Source organism: Ranitomeya imitator, chromosome 5 (genome assembly GCF_032444005.1).
Source record: "Ranitomeya imitator isolate aRanImi1 chromosome 5, aRanImi1.pri, whole genome shotgun sequence".
Classification (NCBI taxonomy): domain Eukaryota; kingdom Metazoa; phylum Chordata; class Amphibia; order Anura; family Dendrobatidae; genus Ranitomeya; species Ranitomeya imitator.
The window spans coordinates 552,471,468-552,493,437 of NC_091286.1; the positions used below are offsets into that span (position 1 = coordinate 552,471,468).

Genomic DNA, 21,970 nt, shown 5'->3' on the forward strand with positions numbered 1-21,970 from the left:
TGGTTATTAGATCGCCCTTCAGTCGTCTTTTTTCTAGACTAAATAATCCTAATTTCGCTAATCTATCTGGGTATTGTAGTTCTCCCATCCCCTTTATTAATTTTGTTGCCCTCCTTTGTACTCTCTCTAGTTCCATTATATCCTTCCTGAGCACCGGTGCCCAAAACTGGACACAGTACTCCATATGCGGTCTAACTAGGGATTTGTACAGAGGCAGTATAATGCTCTCATCATGTGTATCCAGACCTCCTTTAATGCACCCCATGATCCTGTTTGCCTTGGCAGCTGCTGCCTGGCACTGGCTGCTCCAGGTAAGTTTATCATTAACTAGGATCCCCAAGTCCTTCTCCCTGTCAGATTTACCCAGTGGTTTCCCGTTCAGTGTATAATGGTGATATTGATTCCTTCTTCCCATGTGTACAACCTTACATTTATCATTGTTAAACCTCATCTGCCACCTTTCAGCCCAAGTTTCCAACTTATCCAGATCCATCTGTAGCAGAATACTATCTTCTCTTGTATTAACTGCTTTACATAGTTTTGTATCATCTGCAAATATCGATATTTTACTGTGTAAACCTTCTACCAGATCATTAATGAATATGTTGAAGAGAACAGGTCCCAATACCGACCCCTGCGGTACCCCACTGGTCACAGCGACCCAGTTAGAGACTATACCATTTATAACCACCCTCTGCTTTCTATCACTAAGCCAGTTACTAACCCATTTACACACATTTTCCCCCAGACCAAGCATTCTCTTTCTTGTCTGCAGCATTTATACAGTCCTATAATGGTTCACATCGTGCCCATATTCTGTTTAGAAGATACGAACCCTTTCTAGCCAATTGTCCGACACATCTCGTTCCGTGGTATTGTTGGGCAAGGATCCTCTACACAGGTGGATATTTATAGGCAGATATAAAAAAAACATATAGCAATAATATCTAAAAATAACGGGATTAAGCACCGACACATAGCAGGATATTCACGGAAGGTGTTATGTAATAATCCAATTTAATGGCAAAGGAGAAGGTGGAGAAACGAACACATGAAAACTGCCAGGTATGGGGGCACGCACATCCCACGTAGAATAATTATACATACAGTGGGGCAAAAAAGTATTTAGTCAGTCAGCAATAGTGCAAGTTCCACCACTTAAAAAGATGAGAGGCGTCTGTAATTTACATCATAGGTAGACCTCAACTATGGGAGACAAACTGAGAAAAAAAAATCCAGAAAATCACATTGTCTGTTTTTTTAACATTTTATTTGCATATTATGGTGGAAAATAAGTATTTGGTCAGAAACAAAATTTCATCTCAATACTTTGTAATATATCCTTTGTTGGCAATGACAGAGGTCAAACGTTTTCTGTAAGTCTTCACAAGGTTGCCACACACTGTTGTTGGTATGTTGGCCCATTCCTCCATGCAGATCTCCTCTAGAGCAGTGATGTTTTTGGCTTTTCGCTTGGCAACACGGACTTTCAACTCCCTCCAAAGGTTTTCTATAGGGTTGAGATCTGGAGACTGGCTAGGCCACTCCAGGACCTTGAAATGCTTCTTACGAAGCCACTCCTTCGTTGCCCTGGCGGTGTGCTTTGGACCATTGTCATGTTGAAAGACCCAGCCACGTTTCATCTTCAATGCCCTTGCTAATGGAAGGAGGTTTGCACTCAAAATCTCACGATACATGGCCCCATTCATTCTTTCATGTACCCGGATCAGTCGTCCTGGCCCCTTTGCAGAGAAACAGCCCCAAAGCATGATGTTTCCACCACCATGCTTTACAGTAGGTATGGTGTTTGATGGATGCAACTCAGTATTCTTTTTCCTCCAAACACGACAAGTTATGTTTCTACCAAACAGTTCCAGTTTGGTTTCATCAGACCATAGGACATTCTCCCAAAACTCCTCTGGATCATCCAAATGCTCTCTAGCAAACTTCAGACGGGCCCGAACATGTACTGGCTTAAGCAGTGGGACACGTCTGGCACTGCAGGATCTGAGTCCATGGTGGCGTAGTGTGTTACTTATGGTAGGCCTTGTTACATTGGTCCCAGCTCTCTGCAGTTCATTCACTAGGTCCCCCCGCATGGTTCTGGGATTTTTGCTCACCGTTCTTGTGATCATTCTGACCCCACGGGGTGGGATTTTGCGTGGAGCCCCAGATCGAGGGAGATTATCAGTGGTCTTGTATGTCTTCCATTTTCTAATTATTGCTCCCACTGTTGATTTCTTCACTCCAAGCTGGTTGGCTATTGCAGATTCAGTCTTCCCAGCCTGGTGCAGGGCTACAATTTTGTTTCTGGTGTCCTTTGACAGCTCTTTGGTCTTCACCATAGTGGAGTTTGGAGTCAGACTGTTTGAGGGTGTGCACAGGTGTCCTTTTATACTGATAACAAGTTTAAACAGGTGCCATTACTACAGGTAATGAGTGGAGGAAAGAGGAGACTCTTAAAGAAGAAGTTACAGGTCTGTGAGAGCCAGAAATCTTGATTGTTTGTTTCTGACCAAATACTTATTTTCCACCATAATATGCAAAAAAAATGATAAAAAAACAGACAATGTGATTTTCTGGATTTTTTTTTCTCAGTTTGTCTCCCATAGTTGAGGTCTACCTATGATGTAAATTACAGACGCCTCTCATCTTTTTAAGTGGTGGAACTTGCACTATTGCTGACTGACTAAATACTTTTTTGCCCCACTGTAGCTGTACAATTAATAATATAGGTAGTAGCAGACATAAATAAATATCCAGTAAAAACACCATAATATCATCTATCTATCCATACATATGTATCTAGTGCAGTGATAAGTAATTGCAAGAACGAACCATGTAAGCAAAGTGCTGAAGAGCGAATATAAAGAGGCAAAGGGGCTACATACAAACACAGCGCCCGCTTTCTATTTTATCCTACTTCTACCTTTGATTACATAGTGGATTACCTGCATGTTTTTATGTCTGTGGTAACCTATATTATTAATTATATACATGTTCTACACGGGGTGTGAGTGCCCCCAGTGTCAATATACTGGGGTGAGTAGGTGCTTACTCTTTGTTTGTCGGTATTCTATCCACAAAATTAGCCAATAATAAAAAGAATTTTTATTTTTATGGCGCCAACATATTCCGCACCACTTTACAATTTTTGAGAGGACTTGTGCAGACAAAGACTTTACAGAATAAAAATAATTAACATATCACAAAGAGTGAGGGTCCTGCTTACAGTCTATGAGGACAATAGATTGATAGTTGATGCAGGTCCCACCAGTGTGCGTTGCTTTTGGTCAAAATTGTCGACGACCTCTTGATTGTGCCCCCTTCCTTCGTTATTGTCACTTTGACATCCCTGTTTACATAAGGGGATAACTTCCGACTAATGACAATTTTTAAAGGCTGTGATCAGCCCACAAGGGTTCATTTGCAAGTTTATTAGCTGATTGCTGGACATGTGTACATGTGGCAGCAGACATGGGTTGTGAATGGGGGCAATGTTCGCTTAGCTGATCCTCAGTGTCTGTAAATGGGCATTCACTAGTGGACACACTCGGTGGACTCTCCATTTTGCAGCAAATAAAAGTTCAGATCTCACACTGGATGAGTTTGTATCTAAACATGGACTAGATGAAATTGTCTCTTCCGTGTCCATCAGTATGAATCCTGATTTGCATCTTTTAGGCTATGTGCCCATGTTGCGGATTCGTGTGCGTTTTTTTCCGCAGCGTTTTTGAAGAATCCGCAGGTAAAATGCACTGCGTTTTACCTGCGTGTTAACCACGGATTTCCTGCGTTTTTTAGTGCTGATTTCACCTGCGGTTTTACACCTGCGGATTCCTATTGAGGAGCAGGTGTAAAACGCTGCGGAATCCGCACAAAGAATTGACATGCTGCGGAAAAAACAACGCTGCGTTTCCGCGCATTTTATTCTGCAGCATGGGCACTGCGGATTTTGTTTTCCATACGTTTACATGGTACTGTACAACGCATGGAAAACAGCTGCAGATCCGCAGCATCAAATCCGCTGTGGATCCACAGCAAAATCCGCAGCGTGCGCACATAGCCTGTCTCTATGTGTCATCGATGGTAAGTAGGTTTCCTGTGGGCTTCCTACAGTTTTCTTTCACACTTTAAAAGCATCTTGATAGGATAATTGGCTTCCTGCAAAATTGGCCCATGGGGCAGAGACTAAGGCTACGTTCAGACTAGCGTTGCGCGCCGCTGCGTCGGCGACGCAACGCACGACGCACACAAAAATGCGGCAAAACGCACGCAAAAACGCTGCGTTTTGCGACGCGTGCGTCGTTTTTTGCCGAAAATCGGACGCAAGAAAAATGCAACTTGTTGCGTTTTCTTGGTCCGACGCTAGCGGCAAAAAAGACGCAAGTGTTGCAAAACGCAACACACAAAAACGCATGCGTCCCCCATGTTAAACATTATTAGTGACTAATTAGTCATTCGTCATTAGTCAATTAGTCTTTGCTGCAGAATACGTTGGTTCTTTGTAAGCGTCAGCAAATAATAATAATAATAATTTTATTTATATAGTGCCAACATATTCCGCAGCACTTTGAATTTTAGAGAGGACTTTTACATACAATAGACATTACAGCATAACAATAATCACAGATCAAAACAGATACCAAGAAGAGTGAGGGCCCTGCTCACAAGATTACACAATCTATGAGGAAAAAACTTCCAAGAATTCTTGTTTATAGAACTAGCGAAAGACTTGGAGCAGTTGTAGTGAATGTGCCAATGTCTGGGAGGCCTTATTGCATGATTTTTGCAAAAACATGATGTCTGAGATAAGAAGGGAGGTGTTTCCTGGAAACCTAATAATGTTTAATGACCATTTCTGCAGACGTTCAGTCAGCATTTTTTTGGTTTCCATTGGTGATGTAGATGATGGAGTAAGGTTTGACCTTTGTTTGATGCCTTGTAGACAAACTGGGGAAGAAAGTTCTCAAGATGCCGGAGAAGAGCAAATATAACAGACAAGGGCCTATTAGTTAACGGATATTTCCTTATACACAGGCCGATAGTCCTCCTATTGGGTGGGCAAACATCTGGACTGATAGTGCCTGTCCTGCATACCTTAAAATACTTCTACCTGTGGATGGGGAGATGTTCATTCAAGGGGACCAGTCAGCAGGTTTTATTACCCCCAACTCATCTGATCTGTCATGCAGATTAGTTCTCGATCTTTGTTTTTTCATTCATTTATTCCATTGCATTTTCAATTTATATGTAAATGAGCCACTATTGCATGAGGTTTGGCCTGCACACATGGCTCTCCATCCCCACTTCCCACTCACTCCTTGCCACCAGTCACCGAATGACACGCCACTCTTGTCTAAGTCAGCTGCTGCCCTCCGCCGAAGATTTTGTGCAGGAGTTGTCATTCCCTGGGGCAATGCATGGGGAGATCCATAATCTGGCTCCCTAAATAAGGACTTGATTGCTCATGTGCCCCAAGGAATGAGAATACCTACACAAGAACCCCCGCAGGGGCGACAGATCCCTTAGACAAGAGTGACCTGTGGCCGGAGGAGGGCAGATGGCAGGGAGACATGCTGGAGAGCTGGAAGTGATCAGCCAAGCCCTCTGCACTTGTCACTCATTTGCATGAAAATTGGAAAAGTGATTTCTCAGGAATGGAATAAAGGAGTGAAAAAAACAAAGGTATGGAATTACCGTAATCTGCATTACAGCGAGCTAACACTAATTAGATCAGTTGGGGGCGCTACAATCTGCTGACAGGTCCCCTTTAAATTCTCAATCGGATTTAAGAAGAATACAGTTTAGTGTGTATAGTGTCAGTCGTGGAATATTATTGCTATACTTGTATCACTGAGGCTCCACCTTGCATCTGGGGTGGTGGAAACCTCCAGAGATCTTATTAACGTCAGCATTTGTTTACAGTTACTCCAATAAATTGTATCACTTAAGATAAAAATATCCACAATTATTTCCCAGGACGGGGAAAGTTTCTTAGTGTTGGACTTTAGCTTTGAATACTTTCAAGTATGCTAGTTACTAGTTTGGTATGAGACTGTGATGAGAATGTAAACAATGACATCATGGAAGTTTTCAACATTGACACTTACTTTGAATTAATGCAGCGTTTTAGGAAAAAACAGACTTTAATGGCTGCCGGGGACTGAGCCGAATGTGAGACTAGTCAGACAGGTGGGTCCCAGGCTGCATCTTCCCGCCAACTGCCAATGACTGGTAGGTGTCTCACTATACACTTACACAGGGAGAGACCTGTCACGCCAGGCCTGCGGGTGGGAAGGAGCCACCAGGGATTTGCAACTACTCTACAGTGCGGTTCGCTCTGTACAGTTAAAGTATGCTTTTCTGTAAAACACTGCAGCATTTCAGAGTTAAACATAGTATATACTCGAGTATAAGCTGAGATTTTCACCCCATTTTTTTAGGCTGAAAGTGCCCCTCTCGGCTTATACTCGAGTCATTTCCAGGGGGTCGGCGGGGGAGGGGGAGTGGCGAATGCCACATCATACTCACCTGCTCCCGGTGCTTTCCCTGCTTCTCCGATGTGATGCGATGGTCTCTGGGCGACGCAGCTCTTCCTGTGTTCAGCGGTCACGTGGTACCGCTCATTAAAGTAATGAATATGGACTCGACTCCAGTCCCATAGGGGTGGAGCGCATATTCATTACTTTAATGAGCGGTACCAGTGACCGCTGAATGTAGGAACAAGCTGCCGGCCCGGGACGATGGAGAAGCAGGGACAGCGCCGGGAGGATGAGTATAACGGGGGAGGGTGAGCATTGCGCGATATTCACCTGTCCCCATTCCACTGCCAGGCTCCGTCTTCCGCGTCCTCTGGCTGTGACGTTCAGGTCAGAGGATGCGATGACGTGTTTAGTGCGCGTCCTCTGCCTGAACAGTCAGCGAGCCGGAAGACGGAGCGGCGCACGGCGGTGGAACGGGGACAGGTGAATATCGCAAGTGCTGGGGGCCTGAGCGATGAGAGGTGAGTATGTAATTTTTTTTCCCATTGCAGCAGCAGCAGCATATGGGGCATAATCTATGGAGCATCTTATGGGGCCATCAACCTTTGTGCAGCATTATATGGGGCATAATATTCTATTGAGCATCTTATGGGCCATCAACCTTTGTGCAGCATTATATGGGGCATAATATTCTATGGAGCATCTTATGGGGCCATCAACCTTTGTGCAGCATTATATGGGGCATAATATTCTATGGAGCATCTTATGGGGCCATCAACCTTTGTGCAGCATTATATGGGGCATAATATTCTATGGAGCATCTTATGGGGCCATCAACCTTTGTGCAGCATTATATGGGGCATAATCTTTGGAGCATCTTTTGGGGCCGTCAACCTTTGTGCAGCATTATATGAGGCATATTTTGTATGGAGCATCTTATGGGGCCCATCATGAACTGTATGGAGTATAATTTGGGGCTCCTACTTCAATATGGATATTCAAAAACACTTAACCCACCGATGTCTCAATCAATTTTACTTTTATTGGTATCTATTTTTATTTTTGAAATTTACTAGCAGCTGCTGCATTTCCCACGCTAGGCTTATACTCGAGTCAATAAGTTTTCCCAGTTTTTTGTAGCAAAATCATACAGACAGTGCCTGATACATACTGTCCGTGGATCAGGCAGCATATAACAGTTGATGGGTTACCTTTAAATATTCCGCAAATCCTAGGTTTGTATATATGTTCCAAGAAGTTGGAGAACCTCAGTTCATTTCAATCACATTGATGTTTAGAAGACTCTCTTTCCTAAAACTCTATTATATTATCAGACAAGGCAGGGTCACAGTGGTGGTCCCAAAAATTGTCATTTAAGCATGTAAAGTCAATTTTAAAGGGAATCTGTCACCAGTTTTTTCCTAACTCTGACCTTGATTCGAACGATGTGTGCCTTAGTTTACTGGGTGCAGTAGTTATGACAGAGTTTTCATATGTACAAAGAAAGGGTGCACTCTATGGTGCCAAAGCATGTCAACATGAAATACATGAAATATGAATAGCAAAATGGCTTTTGAACATTAGGAAAAATATTTATGAGACGCTTTGCACAAAATATGGCTAAATAGTGTGAGCCCATCAACCATCGTCAAGGTGGCCTCATTAAACTGATTGGTCACTGACCTCCCTGTCCATTGTGAACACTTACCTAAGGCTAATGTCTGTGTGCTTGGGTGAATATGGACACCTCTCTCAGCAAAGCCTACATACATGGGTTGGCCGGAACCAAATGTGATTAGATGTAATTAAAAACCAAGGGAGGAGTGCTCAGTCAGTAAGCTAACATAGAAATAACAGAAAAACAACTGGCACATCCAAACTAGTGTGAATAGGTGCATACCAGGAGCAGCTTTTTTATATGTATCATGAAGCAGAGCTGAGAAAGCTGCCCACACTCACACCACAGCTCTCTCTGTACATTGGATGTATTTGCTAATATTACTATTATTACACCTACTACATATTAGGATATGATTTTTTAGATGGTAATACCCCTTTAATTAAAGTTACTCTCCATAATGGATTGAAGATATCTTATCTAAATGATATTCCATAATTTTGCACCAAGATGTTGAGACAGTTAATAATAAACCACAAGTAACCCCATTGTTATCAGTGCGTCATTTACGAACTTGCCTGCAGAATCCCATTCTTGGGGTGGGGCTGTAACAATGAAGCAGTAAATATCATTCTGTATCTTAGCAGGTCTGCATTAAACACTTATGAAAAATTCAAAGTAACAGCCAGATGTTTCCCTCTGGTTGACTTCCTGTAGTATCATCAAAGTGCCTATTGCGTTCCCTTTATAGTTTTCATTTCCAATTTATTTAAGTCCTGCCTCAGACTCTTGAAATGGCAGTAAATCACTGTTTGTTATTTATGCAGGCAGATGCATATGTCTAAAATTTCAAGTTAAGCCTTTATTCAGCTGCATTATTCACAATTCCTAGGGCTTCCTCAATCTTGAGGTCCTTTGTGCTCCGCTTCCAAACTGAGCAGCAGCTGCCGGGAACAGCATGGCGCCTTAGCATCAGGTTGGGAGCCTTCCTCTTCAGAATCTGAAAGACAATACATAAGTCCCTTTAGAGTAACACGCTTGTACTTTTATGTTTTAGTTCGAACTTATCAATTATTTAATTTGCTTCCATGCACAGAGCAGACATATTGGGTAGAGCTGTGTACAAAGCTTATTTTTTTTTACCTTTGGCTTTCAAAATTTATTTTTAACACCAAGATGATTCGCACTTACTTTACATGCTTTCCCTGGTCTCTTGCAAAGGAAGGTAATTCACTTGAAATGTTTGAAGCGAACGTTAAAAAATAGTATTTAAATAATTCAGCTATGCACGATGGTAGAAGTGACAACTGAGCTGAATAGACATGTTCTTCCAGTCTAAAGACTATGTGGAGAGCTCCTTAGTCACTCAGCGAGACAGTGTCCGTACAAGTACCCTGTGCCCTTCTTCCACGGTTCATTAGGGTATTGGAGACTTCCTTGCTTGATCAGGGTATTGGATGGGCAAACTCTAATCCAAATTTTAGTGTTTTTGCTTTTTAACTAATAACCCACCAATCATTCGGAGTGATAGAGAAAAATGATGAGAGCAGTCTGATCTATTAACTCTTTAAATAATATTGAAACAATATTAGGAACATTAGGAAAATTGTGAAGAACCTGACAAGACGCCTGGGTAAGTCACTATCCAGGCAGTATGAAGCTACTTGCTCTGCATCTCCACTTTAAATTCAGCATCGAGACCATATTTAACAGGAAGAATATCAATCATGCACTATCAAACCTTCAAAAGGTTCCCAACACCCCATCATAACCACATTCCCACTGACTATGGTGACAAGGTTGAAGACTTAGTAAATATTTCTCACACATAGTCAGGATAAGTGGGCTTCTTCATGCTTCAAACTTGAATTGGATACCTCTTCTTTCCCCTTCATATGATGTTACTTGCTCTTCTTTTTCTGCATTTCCTTTTCCTATTTTTCTTTCCAAATTCTGACCATTGATTAAAGGGAACTTATTAGAACTAGCGCATTGAGTGTATGTAGATGTCTCCTGACTCCACATTCTGACCACTGCTTAAAGAAGCCCTCCAATGAACTTTTTTGTTTCTCTAAATCTGTGCGTATGTGTATATGCTGTCACTGTGTTAATATTCTCACCTGCTGCTGCCTTCTTCGGTATCCAGTGCTCTTCTGCTCCTCTTCTGAGTGACATCATCATACTTCAGACTATCCAGGTCAATCTTTGCTCTATGCGTGAGATAGAAGTCTCTTTTACAATGTAAGCTTAAGAGTCTTCATTCTGATGTTCCATCGGCTTACATTGTAAAAGCCACTTCCCGATCATGTATAGAGCATAGATTGACCTGGATATTCTGAAGAGCAGTGATGTCACTGAGAAGAGGGCCAGGATGGCACTGGATACCCGAGGAGATGGCTGTAGGTGAGTATATTAACACACATTACGCTACATACACATATACAAAGCTCTTGGGAAGGTGTCTTTAAAGGGCACCTGGCAGGACAAGTACATTGCGGCATGTAGCTTCCTTTTGACTGCATCAGGACACCCCCCAATGCACTTCAACGCTACTTTGCATGTAGCTTCAAAGCTCGATTTCTCAGTGACAGCCCAGCGCATTCCAACAAGATAGATACAGTCATGGTCAAAAGTATTGACACCCCTGCAATTCTGTCAGATAATACTCAATTTCTTCCTGAAAATGATTGCAATCACAAATGATTTGGTATTACTATCTTCATTTAATTTGTCTTAAATGAAAAAACACAAAAGAGAATGAAGCAAAAAGCAAAACATTGATCATTTCACACAAAACTCCAAAAATGGGCCAGACAAAAGTATTGGGACCCTCAGCCTAATACTTGGTTGCACAACCTTTAGCCAAAATAACTGCGACCAACCGCTTCCGGTAACCATCAATGAGTTTCTTACAATGCTCTGCTGGAAATTTAGACCATTCTTCTTTGGCAAACTGCTCCAGGTCCCTGATATTTGAAGGGTGCCTTCTCCAAACTGCCATTTTTAGATCTCTCCACAGGTGTTCTATGGGATTCAGGTCTGGACTCATTGCTGGCCACCTTAGAAGTCTCCATTGCTTTCTCTCAAACCATTTTCTAGTGCTTTTTGAAGTGTGTTTTGGGTCATTTTCCTGCTGGAAGGCCAATGACCTCTGAGGGAGACCCAGCTTTCTCACACTGGGCCCTACATTATGCTGCAAAATTTATTGGTAGTCTTCATACTTCATAATGCCATGCACACGGTCAAGAAGTCCAGTGCCAGAGGCATCAAAGCAACCCCAAGACATCAGGGAACCTCTGCCATGTTTGACTGTAGGGACCGTGTTCTTTTCTTTGAATGCCTCTTGTTTTCTTCTGTAAACTCTATGTTGATGCCTTTGCCCAAAAAGCTCTACTTTTGTCTCATCTGACCAGAGAACATTCTTCCAAAACGTTTTAGGCTTTTTTAGGTAAGTTTTGGCAAACTCCAGCCTGGCTTTTTTATGCCTCGGGGTAAGAAGTGGGGTCTTCCTGGGTCTCCTACCATACAGTCCCTTTTCATTCAGACGTCGATGGATAGTACGGGTTGACACTGTTGTACCCTCGGACTGCAGGGAAGCTTGAACTTGTTTGGATGTTAGTCGAGGTTCTTTATCCAACATCTGCACAATCTTGTGTTGAAATCTCTTGTCAATTTTTCTTTTCCGTCCACATCTAGGGAGGTTAGCCACAGTGCTATGGGCTTTAAACTTCTTGATGACACAGGAACATTCAGGTCTTTGGAGATGGACTTGTAGCCTTGAGATTGCTCATGCTTCCTCACAATTTGGTGTCTCAAGTCCTCAGACCGTTCTTTGGTCTTCTTTCTTTTCTCCATGCTCAATTTTGTACACACAAGGACACAGGACAGAGGTTGAGTCAACTTTAATCCATGTCAACTGGCTGCAAGTGTGATTTAATTATTGCCTACACCTGTTAGGTGCCACAGGTAAGTTACAGATGCTGTTAATTACACAAATTAGAGAAGCATCACATGATTTTTCGAACAGTGCCAATACTTTTGTCCACCCCCTTTTTATGTTTGGTGTGGAATTATATCCAATTTTGCTTTAGGACAATTCTTTTTGTGTTTTTTTCATTTAAGACAAATTAAATGAAGATAATAATACCAAATAATTTGTGTTTACAATCATTTTCAGGAATAAAATTAGTATTATCTGACAGAATTGCAGGGGTGTCAATACTTTTGGCCATGACTGTATATTGTTTATTGCTGTTCTATAGCCTTTACAGCCATATCAATAGTTTAATTAGTAAAATTATCCTGGTGAGTTTCCTTTAACCCTTTATCTGTTAACAACCTACTTGACTCCAACCCAGTCCTCCAAACCCACCCCTCTCTTCTTCAAATTTACGCCTGTTAAATAAGTTCTCCAACTTTTAATAAAATGGATAGCTGGTGGCTCCAAAAAGTTTAACATGTATTAATACAAGGAGCTGCTGATAAGTCTTTGGCTTTGTGATCTTTTTTGTTTCTATGGTAACAAATGTTACATCACATGAAAGCCTTATGTGTCTACTATGTTTTCAAAATTTTGTGTTTTTTAGCTTATCGCAACAAAATGGCGGAGTCTAATGCGATATTCACAGCAAATGAGAGCACACAAATGATAAAATTCTTGTTTCTGCAAGAAAAGTCTGCGAAGGATATTCATGGTGCTATGTCACAGACATTGGGGGACCAATGCTCTTCATATTCTACAGTTAAGAACTGGTTTGCCAAGTTTAAAATGGGCCACTTTAGCACCAACGATGAGGAATGTCCTGGGCGACCGAGAGAGGTTGTTGTTCCAGAGATCGTCGATGCTGTGCACAACCTCATACTGGAGAATCGGCAAATTTCAGCTATAGCAATAGCAGGCATCATGGGGATTTCCTGTAAACGTGTTTGTGTAATTATGCATGAACCTTTGGACATGAAGAAGCTATCTGCAAAGTGGGTCCCCAAATGTTTGACAACAGATCAGAATAACATGCGAGTGGAAATTTCCCGGTGCATTTGTCAGTATTTCCAGATCGATAAGAACTTCCTGGATCGACTGGTCACTATAGACAAGACCTGGATTTATTTGTATGACCCTGAAACCAAGGAACAGTCCAGAGTGGAAGCACAGTGTTTCTCCTCGTCTAAACAAGTTCAGGGTGCAAAAATCAGCCACTAATGTCGTCTGTGTTCTGGGCTAAGAAGGGCATGCTGCTAGTGGAGTACCTTCAAAAGGGTTCCTCCATCAATGCAAGGTATTACATTGAACTTTTGGACCAATTGAAGGCAGCTCTGAAGGCCAAAAGGCACGGCAAGCTGTAAAGCCAAACACTTATCAGCAGCCCCTCGTCGTATACCTAATATTGGTTATTATTTAATTGCCTGCTATGTAGACATAGTTCCCCTTAAAGCCATAATTAAAACTCTCCTTTCATAAACTACATTCCTATAATTTCATTTAGTAAATTGTAAAAGAACCATCTCATCTTTCCATGTTTCCTTCTCATTCTTTTCTTTATCTTGAGGATTCAATGGGTGCTACCCTCTTTTATATTTCCAAAAAGCATAACTGATCAGGATGCCAAGTGCTAGCACAGGTACCTGGAGGGATGGCTGAAGTTCTTCTCTTTTGCTCCAGTCCTGGTTCCTCTAGTGCCACTTCCATTTAATTCTTGAAATACGACAGCTAGCAAAATGCCGAGCGCTCACTTTACATAGAGTATACAGAGATAAAATCCATGATCTGGGTAATACCTGACAGCCTTAATGTGTATTGATTGGAGATTGCTTAGCAGAATGCAGTGGTGCCTTATTTTTAACACTGATGGCAGTCCCGATGCTTCAAAAAAAAGAAAGAAAAAAAAGCTGACTAATTTGTAAATTTTATATTGTTAATGGGGCTTAAGTGACAGGGCATCACGTCACCAGTGACCCGGAAAACGGCTCCTTCTTATGCTACTTATCTATTATGCAGACATGTCAATATGAAGAAGATGGAAGTGTTTTTATAATGTGAAGGACAGTGGTGGTCTGGAAACTACCGCAGACTTGCTGCTACTGTAAAATATGCTCTTAGCTTCAGTAGTAGAAATGTACCATCTGCATTTTGGGAGTAGTTCCTTTTTATTGTATGTCACTAAAAATTCTGTAATCTGGCATATTTCAAAACTGGCCAAAGAGCCCTCACAACAGTGCTGTGTGCACTGAGGCCGGGGTCAATAGTCATCTCATTTTCATCAGAGGCAGAATTGCGTAAGATGGATCTCTGAAATAAAGATAAAGGCAGATAACATAGGATTACACCACTGACAGTAGGTGATGGACACAGCTCCGCTCCACCTGCCCACACAAGTCACAGAGAATGCCTACAACACTGTGTCGTATAAGTAAAAAAATGACTCAACAAGTATCCAAACATCATCTTTATTTATGACTTATGCACAATGAAAATTCTGAAAATATAAAATGTATTATAATGTATGGCAATAAAAATCTTTGAGTCTATTTATGCACACCTCTGTTTGGCGCTGGAACTCTGGCTGAAGGAGACACTAAGACTGACAGGACCTCTTCTGTGTATGAAGTTTGCTCCTGGAGAAAGGATGGTAATCTGTTCGGGTGAGCCCACAATGACATATGTGCCTGCTGAATTGAATGTTTATGTCATGACACAGCTGTCAGTTGTTCATGGACCAGGGGCTCCTTCCCTGTCCCTATCTCTAGGGGGCGTCCTAGCTCGCCCTATTCCCCTGGATACTTCCGAAGGTGAAGATGCTGGGGCCTCCACCCTTGCCCTGTGTCCTGAGTTATCCCTCCATATATTCTCTTCCTGCGCCTAAGGAAGAGGCGCGCTATTGTGTACTGCAGAACACCAACCCGACAAACAAGGCAACACAAACAAGGGTTAAGCAATGCAGCAAATGCTAGCTCTGAAAAAGATTTGCATCAGAGCCCAGATTATAAAGGGAACAGGAGTGGCTAACTGAGCTCAGGTTCGAGCTCAGGGCTCACTCAACATGGCTGATTAACCGCTGTTTTGACAGAAGAAATAAACAACATTAAAATGAAGGAGGAGTGCTTCTTCTCAGCGCAGGAATGGGAGCAATCAGATGCTGCGGTCTTCTAGCTCCTCTGTTGCGGAAACCCAGTGACAGTTTATTTGCTCCTATACCTTTGTGCCCAGAAAAGTCCGTTTTAGGGTTGTAATTCCTCGCAGTTTTATGAAAACAATAAAATTACACGTTTGGTCAAAACCTCATTTCTTGTGTAAGCGCTACCTATTGCCTACCTGAGAGCGTGAATCCCTACAATATATATATATATATATATATATATATATATATATATATATATATATATATATATATATGTCTGTACCTCCTCTTTCATATAGCCTGATGAAGGTACCTGTATGTTGCTGAAGTGCGTAGCCTCAAAATAGTGGCAGGAACTCTATCTGTGAGCCCTCCTTTTTTCAGCAGCTCCCAATGGTTCCTTGATTTTCTTCCACAACCTTCATTATAAATATGTTTCTAAAGGCGATATTGACATGAAATTCTTATCAGATGTTGGTAACAACCCATCCAATCCACAACGGCAAAGAAACCAAATCATAGACGTCCATAAATTTAGTTATATGTATTAATGAGAAAATTGGTGACATGTTCAATACTTATTTCACCAACTGTATATGTAATTACCATTTCCAACCACTATTATACATAACTTATTGATCATTACTTACCACTTTAATGCTAAGTTCACATTAGCGTTTCTGTGCGCAGCGTATTATCTGCATGCGCAAACGTATGCAAAAGCATGCTTATGCCTGCGCATCATCTTGCGCATGATGCAAACAAAAACACTGCGTGTGCATGCATTTTGCCATGCGTTTGCATTTTTTATGCGCATGGTGGAGGTGGTGACATTTTCTGGACATGCGCAGTCTAAAGTACGCATGCATATCAAACGCATTTGTACACATGTCTTACCAATGCGTTCCCATAGACACTAATGCTTTTTTTCTACGTAATCATCCGCAATCGTCTGCATGCGGACGATTGCGCAATATTTGACGCCTCAAAAAATGCAACATGTTGTGTTTGCCGGACCATGCCGCACACCTCAAAACGAAGCAGGCTTACGCATCCGCAAGCGAACGCACTCAAAAACATGTCCCTGCGTGCACAATGTTAAATATATGGACACATGACGCATGTGGATCGTACGCTGCGCACAGAAACACAAATGAGAACCTGGCCTAACTGATGTTTTGTTAACTGCTTTTTTAGCATTCAAATTGATGCATTATGTCTCACTTAAAAAAACAAACAGTTTTATGGGGAAACTGTCGTTCAAAGATAAATTTTGTGGTCAGTAAACATTGTGGTCGATTTTATTATCCCCCAGTTCCCCAAAATATGGGATGTTTCTGTTTTTCTTGATAAGGTTGTCCTTTATATTCCGGCTTAAAACCAAATGGAAGCTACGTAATACTTTGGATATCCCTTTGCTGTCCTCATATCACAATACAGAGCTATTTTCTGTCTTTAATAGGATGTCCATTCTTACAAGTAATGTAATATACTCAGCTCATAACTCTATATTTAAGTCATTCTATAGCAGCATTGAAAATTAGAAAATTAAATATTAACAGGGATCTGATAGAAAAGTTGTAATCCATTTTAGATGGCTGTTGGATGACCAATGACATGGCCGGTTGTTTTAGTCATCAGCTATCTCACCCACCTCGCTCTGCTGAGTGCTCCTGTATAGTCTATAAAACATCCGCTGCCAGGCATCTCAGGTGGTGGCTCATCTCTTATAACAAAAAGGAACAGAAGTCCAAAATTGGACATTCTGGATCTTTATCTCCCCCTACAGATGATGGGAGTCGGGAGCCCCCAAACATATTACCTGTCGGTATCGTTGGATCCTTCTGGTGTTAGTCTAATGTGTACTAAAGCCTATAGTCCTGCAAAACTTTCACCTTTATACATTACATAAAAGTCATAATTTGGAGAGATCCGCCAAGCATTTGATATGCGTTGGGCCTTACAACTCTTGATGTTGGAGTAGAGAAGGATTCATCCATTGGAAGTTCAATAGCTGATCCTTTTGTTTGGTAAGGAGAATGGTCATTACCTGATTATTCTGACATAAAGAGTGCAGGAATGCTCAATTTTGGGGACCTCAGGATCTAGCTTGTGGCAGAATAACAGTTTGGCCAACATCTATATATGTGTATGGACACCTTAATTCTGGCAAACATCTTCGGCAGCAGATTCTCGTCAGTTAAATAAAAAGAATCGAACATTAAAATTTAAAATGTCCAATCCTTATCTTCCACGACAGACTTCATACGTTGGAGAAAAGTCCGGATTCCCTCATAAAAGTTAGATCCCACTCCAGCCTGGCCTTTAAATGAGACAGAAAGGAACTCCCCCATCATTATTGGGAACATGAATGTTTATCTAGCACTTATGTTATAGCGTTTAAGTCCTTTGCAGCACATTCCCTTTACATGTAGGATTCAAGTATTGAGGGAAAGATTATCCGCGATATTAAATGGCAGCAGTGCAGAAACTGCAGTGTAATGAGCACCATATGGCCGCGGAGGGCTTCCTGTGGCATATGCTGCCGCGTAACCTGGGAGGTGCTCAGCCACCCAAAGCACAAAAGAAGTCACTGGAAGTCTGTGTCTGTACAGAGCTGAATAATACATGCCCAGCTGACTCACAGCTGTTTTTTTTTCTGCCATTTTTATCCATGATCTGAAGCAAGGACTGACCTGTGTCTTTTTCATCACTTAATGTCATCACTGTCTTTGACTACTAAAAATTCTGGTGGCAATGAAGACGTTGTCTACCTATACGAGGCTTTGCTCGGTAACGTTCCTCTTAGAGGTCATCTAATGGAATTATAGATATTGTGTGCCATATTCACATTAATAATGCAAACTCAGCCACTCCATTCATTGATTATGTTATTTTTGTGTGTCTGTGGGAGGAAAACAGAAAGCAGCCTGTATATGCTCCTTACCCCTAGAGATTTGGCCTTTTCTGCTAATCCACATCCTTCTTATAACCTTGTCACAGAGTAGGAAGCCTTTTGCTTTTGTTTCTTAATTCAAAACTGGGATGAATATAAGGGGGAAGCGGATTCTGTATTCTTTGTTTCAGCTGAAATAATAAATGACATGAAAACAAATTATCTGTTAAAAGTCCACTGCTATTATCTATTGTATAATCATAGGGTTACGCTTCTGGACATCCCTTATGGACCATAAAAATCCAGCACAGCCAAATTCATTTCCTAGGTACACCGCCATTGTACCATGAACAGTCAAATTCATATTTGGGGTCAGCAAAGGTCTCTCTGCTGTTAGTTTGGGCTCCACTTTTACTTTGGACGATTCACAGACAGATTGAGTGCATTCAATTCCACTTAGCAGTTACACAAGGAGGCACTTTAGCTGAAACATTACAGCGTTTTCCTGAACAAAGAATACTGCCACAATCTTGTATTTCTAGCTCCTCTTAAAAAAATGCCTTCTCCTATTAAATATAGCGTATTGTAACTATCTCTCATCGCTTCTAATATAGTTGTCAGCCACTTCTCTGAAGTGGACCCTTACTCACAACAACTACATTTTTTTCCATTTTCCCATAACATTCCAATAGGGCCTGTGCTGAAATACTCTGCATATCTGAGGTCACTCAGTTATTCAATTAGTGTTATTACGCAGTACAACTGAAACTAGTCCAGCATATTCCCAAGTAACCTAGTCCAGCCAATTCCCAAATAACCTAGTCCAGCCAATTCCCAAGTAACCTAGCACAGCCAATTCCCAAGTAACCTAGTCCAGCCAATTCCCAAGTAACCTAGTCCAGCCAATTCCCAAGTAACCTAGTCCAGCCAATTCCCAAGTAACCTAGTCCAGCCAATTCCCAAGTAACCTAGCACAGCCAATTCCCAAGTAACCTAGTCCAGCCAAGTCCCAAGTAACCTAGTCCAGCCAATTCCCAAGTAACCTAGTCCATCCAATTCCCAAGTAACCTAGTCCAGGCAATTCCCAAGTAACCTAGTCCAGGCAATTCCCAAGTAACCTAGTCCAGCCAATTCCCAAGTAACCTAGTCCAGCCAATTCCCAAGTAACCTAGCACAGCCAATTCCCAAGTAACCTAGCACAGCCAATTCCCAAGTAACCTAGTCCATCCAATTCCCAAGTAACCTAGTCCATCCAATTCCCAAATAACCTAGATCAGCTAATTCTCAAGTAACCTAGTCCAGCCAATTCCCAAGTTTCCTAGCACAGCCAATTCCCAAGTAACCTAGTCCAGCCAATTGCCAAGTAACCTAGTCCAGCCAATTCCAGCCCCGCCTCTATGCTCTTTTCCTCCTATCAGCACGCTCCACCTCTCATAAAAACACCCATCTTTCCCCAACTCCTGTACCCGCCCCCGGAAGAAGCATCCTTGCGAAACGGCGCTCGTCGGGCGTCGGGAGAGCACAGCCACATACCGTTATATGCCTGCTTGATCCCAGGGCACTGCCCCTATCTCCTCCGCGGCTCTGCACAGGTAATAATATCCACCTTATTTATCGCCATCTACCTTTTCCAACCACTGAGGCTGTTACTAATAGGGATTTCTGCATTAGCCTCTTGAGTAGCTTGTCCAGCACCAGTGGCTCTCTGTAGTCTGGAAATACCCCTCACCACTGCTCAGCCCTTTTGGTTTTCTTTCACTATACACACTATGTATATGATAGCTCTGTAAGGCGGTTTATTTTACCTGTCACCTCAGTCAGCAAAAAATCTTTTGACAGCCACACTTGTATTCTACAGAATATTTATACTCTGCCTTGGAGGGGGATCCATTTCATGCGGCATATATACCATTGTGTAACATTCCTTATTTATTTGATTGGCTCTTCTCTCCCTTTACCACTTGGAGGTCCCATTTATGTCTTTTTGTGTCCCCTTTGTTTGTTTTTTACTATTTTTTTGTACCAATAAATAGTTATTTTAATGTTTACTCTTGTTCTTTTCACTTCTTATCCTCTGCCTGGTATACCCCATAGAGGATTATGGTTGTTGTGTATCCGTTGGAGTGACTTTTGAGCCACAAATACTTATTAGGACCATGATAATCAATTCCCAAGTAACCTAGTCCAGGCAATTCCCAAGTAACCTAGCCCAGCCAATTCCCAAGTAACATAGTCCAGCCAATTCCCAAGTAAACTAATTCAGCCAATTCTCAAGTAAACTAGTCCAGCCAATTCCCAAGTAAACAAGTACTACGCTGCAGTTCCTCCTAAGCAACCCTCAGAGTTGGCACAGGTCAAAACATCAACTTGGTCCTCTAACAGCTTCCCTTGCTTTAATCTGAGAACATCTATTATTCCTCCCAGGTTCCCTCCAGGCTGGCACAACCCCACCAATCACAATCACAGACACTATGGCCAGGATAACCCTACCCAGGCCTTTGATGCATTTGACTTTATTTTAGAGTCAGTCTGCACAGTAGGCCTTCAAACCAGCTAAGTCAGCTTACTTAGCCTTCAAGTCTAACTAGCAGCTGCTGCTATAAAGGCACCATTTTGCTTAGTAGATCAGAGTCCCCTTCCCATTCAGAGGTTCTTCTTGGCTCTACAGGTAATTACTCGGCTCAGTCTTCTGTGACGTTTTGGCCCTTTTGATTGCAAATCGACTATAGAGAAGTTCAGCAACATTTGTTTACTGACTCATCTTTGGCTACAAAAACTATATGGGGAAGAACAATTATTAGGCTGGGTTCACATAGCATTCCCCACTACTTTCCATCAAGACCTAATTTTCAGCTGTATATACCTAGTTGAGACGGACCGCAAGACATAGACTAAAATAATGCACGACAGAGAACACTGTGCCTCAGTCTGCATCATTACTGTCAATGGCCCTGTCAGCAAATATGCCCGAATCACATTTTGCCGAGGTTCGAACGTAAACCCCGAAGGAGCCACTGAACATGGTGACAAATGCTTTGTGAACCCAGCCTTAATGTGATCGTTCTGTCCCATAACAGCATCATGTTGTCAGCAGCACATCCCCTGCTTCCTCGGCGTAATGTGCTGTGTAGTGTAATATCAAACACTTTTCAAGTAAACCATACTGACTCAAAAGTTAAAAAAATAACACTGGAGCTCATCTTTAGCTCAGCAGGTTTCCCAGAGCTCCGACTTAACTAACTTTCTTGGCTGTAGATAGTTGTGCATCCATATGAATAGACTGACCGACTTCTTTGCAAATAACAAGCCCAGTTCTGTATTATCCTTGAGCCAATGTTGTAAAACCCTGGTGAGCTTAACAATGTGCCTGGAAGGATATGGTAAAGTGGCACTGGCTGATTGGAAAAACCTTTTACTCTCTGTGCGGGAGTGATGAAGTCCAGGTGCCTACCAAAATTAGCTCTGAATAGAACATCTGCCTCATTTAGCAAGAACTGGACAAATAATCAGCTCTTAGACAGCTAGGCGGCATCGCCTGGCTATTCCTTCTTCTGTTCCTTCTTCTGTTCACTGTTCCTGTTCTAAATTAACCATTTACTTGCTTATTTAATGTTATATTTCTTTCTATTTTTATAGACTTTGTGTTGTAACTATGATGTCCCAAATTGCAGAGGCATTATGTATAGTACTACTGTATGTTATTAGCAGATGGTATACTTTTTTTTCAGACATTGACTTTTATAAAAAATACATTATTTTTCAAGGTTGGGTCCTGGCGGCCTGCTTCTTTGTTTCTGTCAATTTTTATGAATGTTTAACCTGAGTAAAGGTACCGTCACACTAAGCGACAACGATC

General features: G+C 41.8%; 1 protein-coding gene across 1 annotated transcript in view; it reads left to right on the top strand.

Annotated features, from left to right (window-relative positions):
* Window positions 1-21,970, top strand: part of SPSB4 (splA/ryanodine receptor domain and SOCS box containing 4) — a 200,022-nt gene that overhangs the window by 109,620 nt on the left and 68,432 nt on the right. The gene's annotated exons all lie outside the window — the stretch shown is intronic.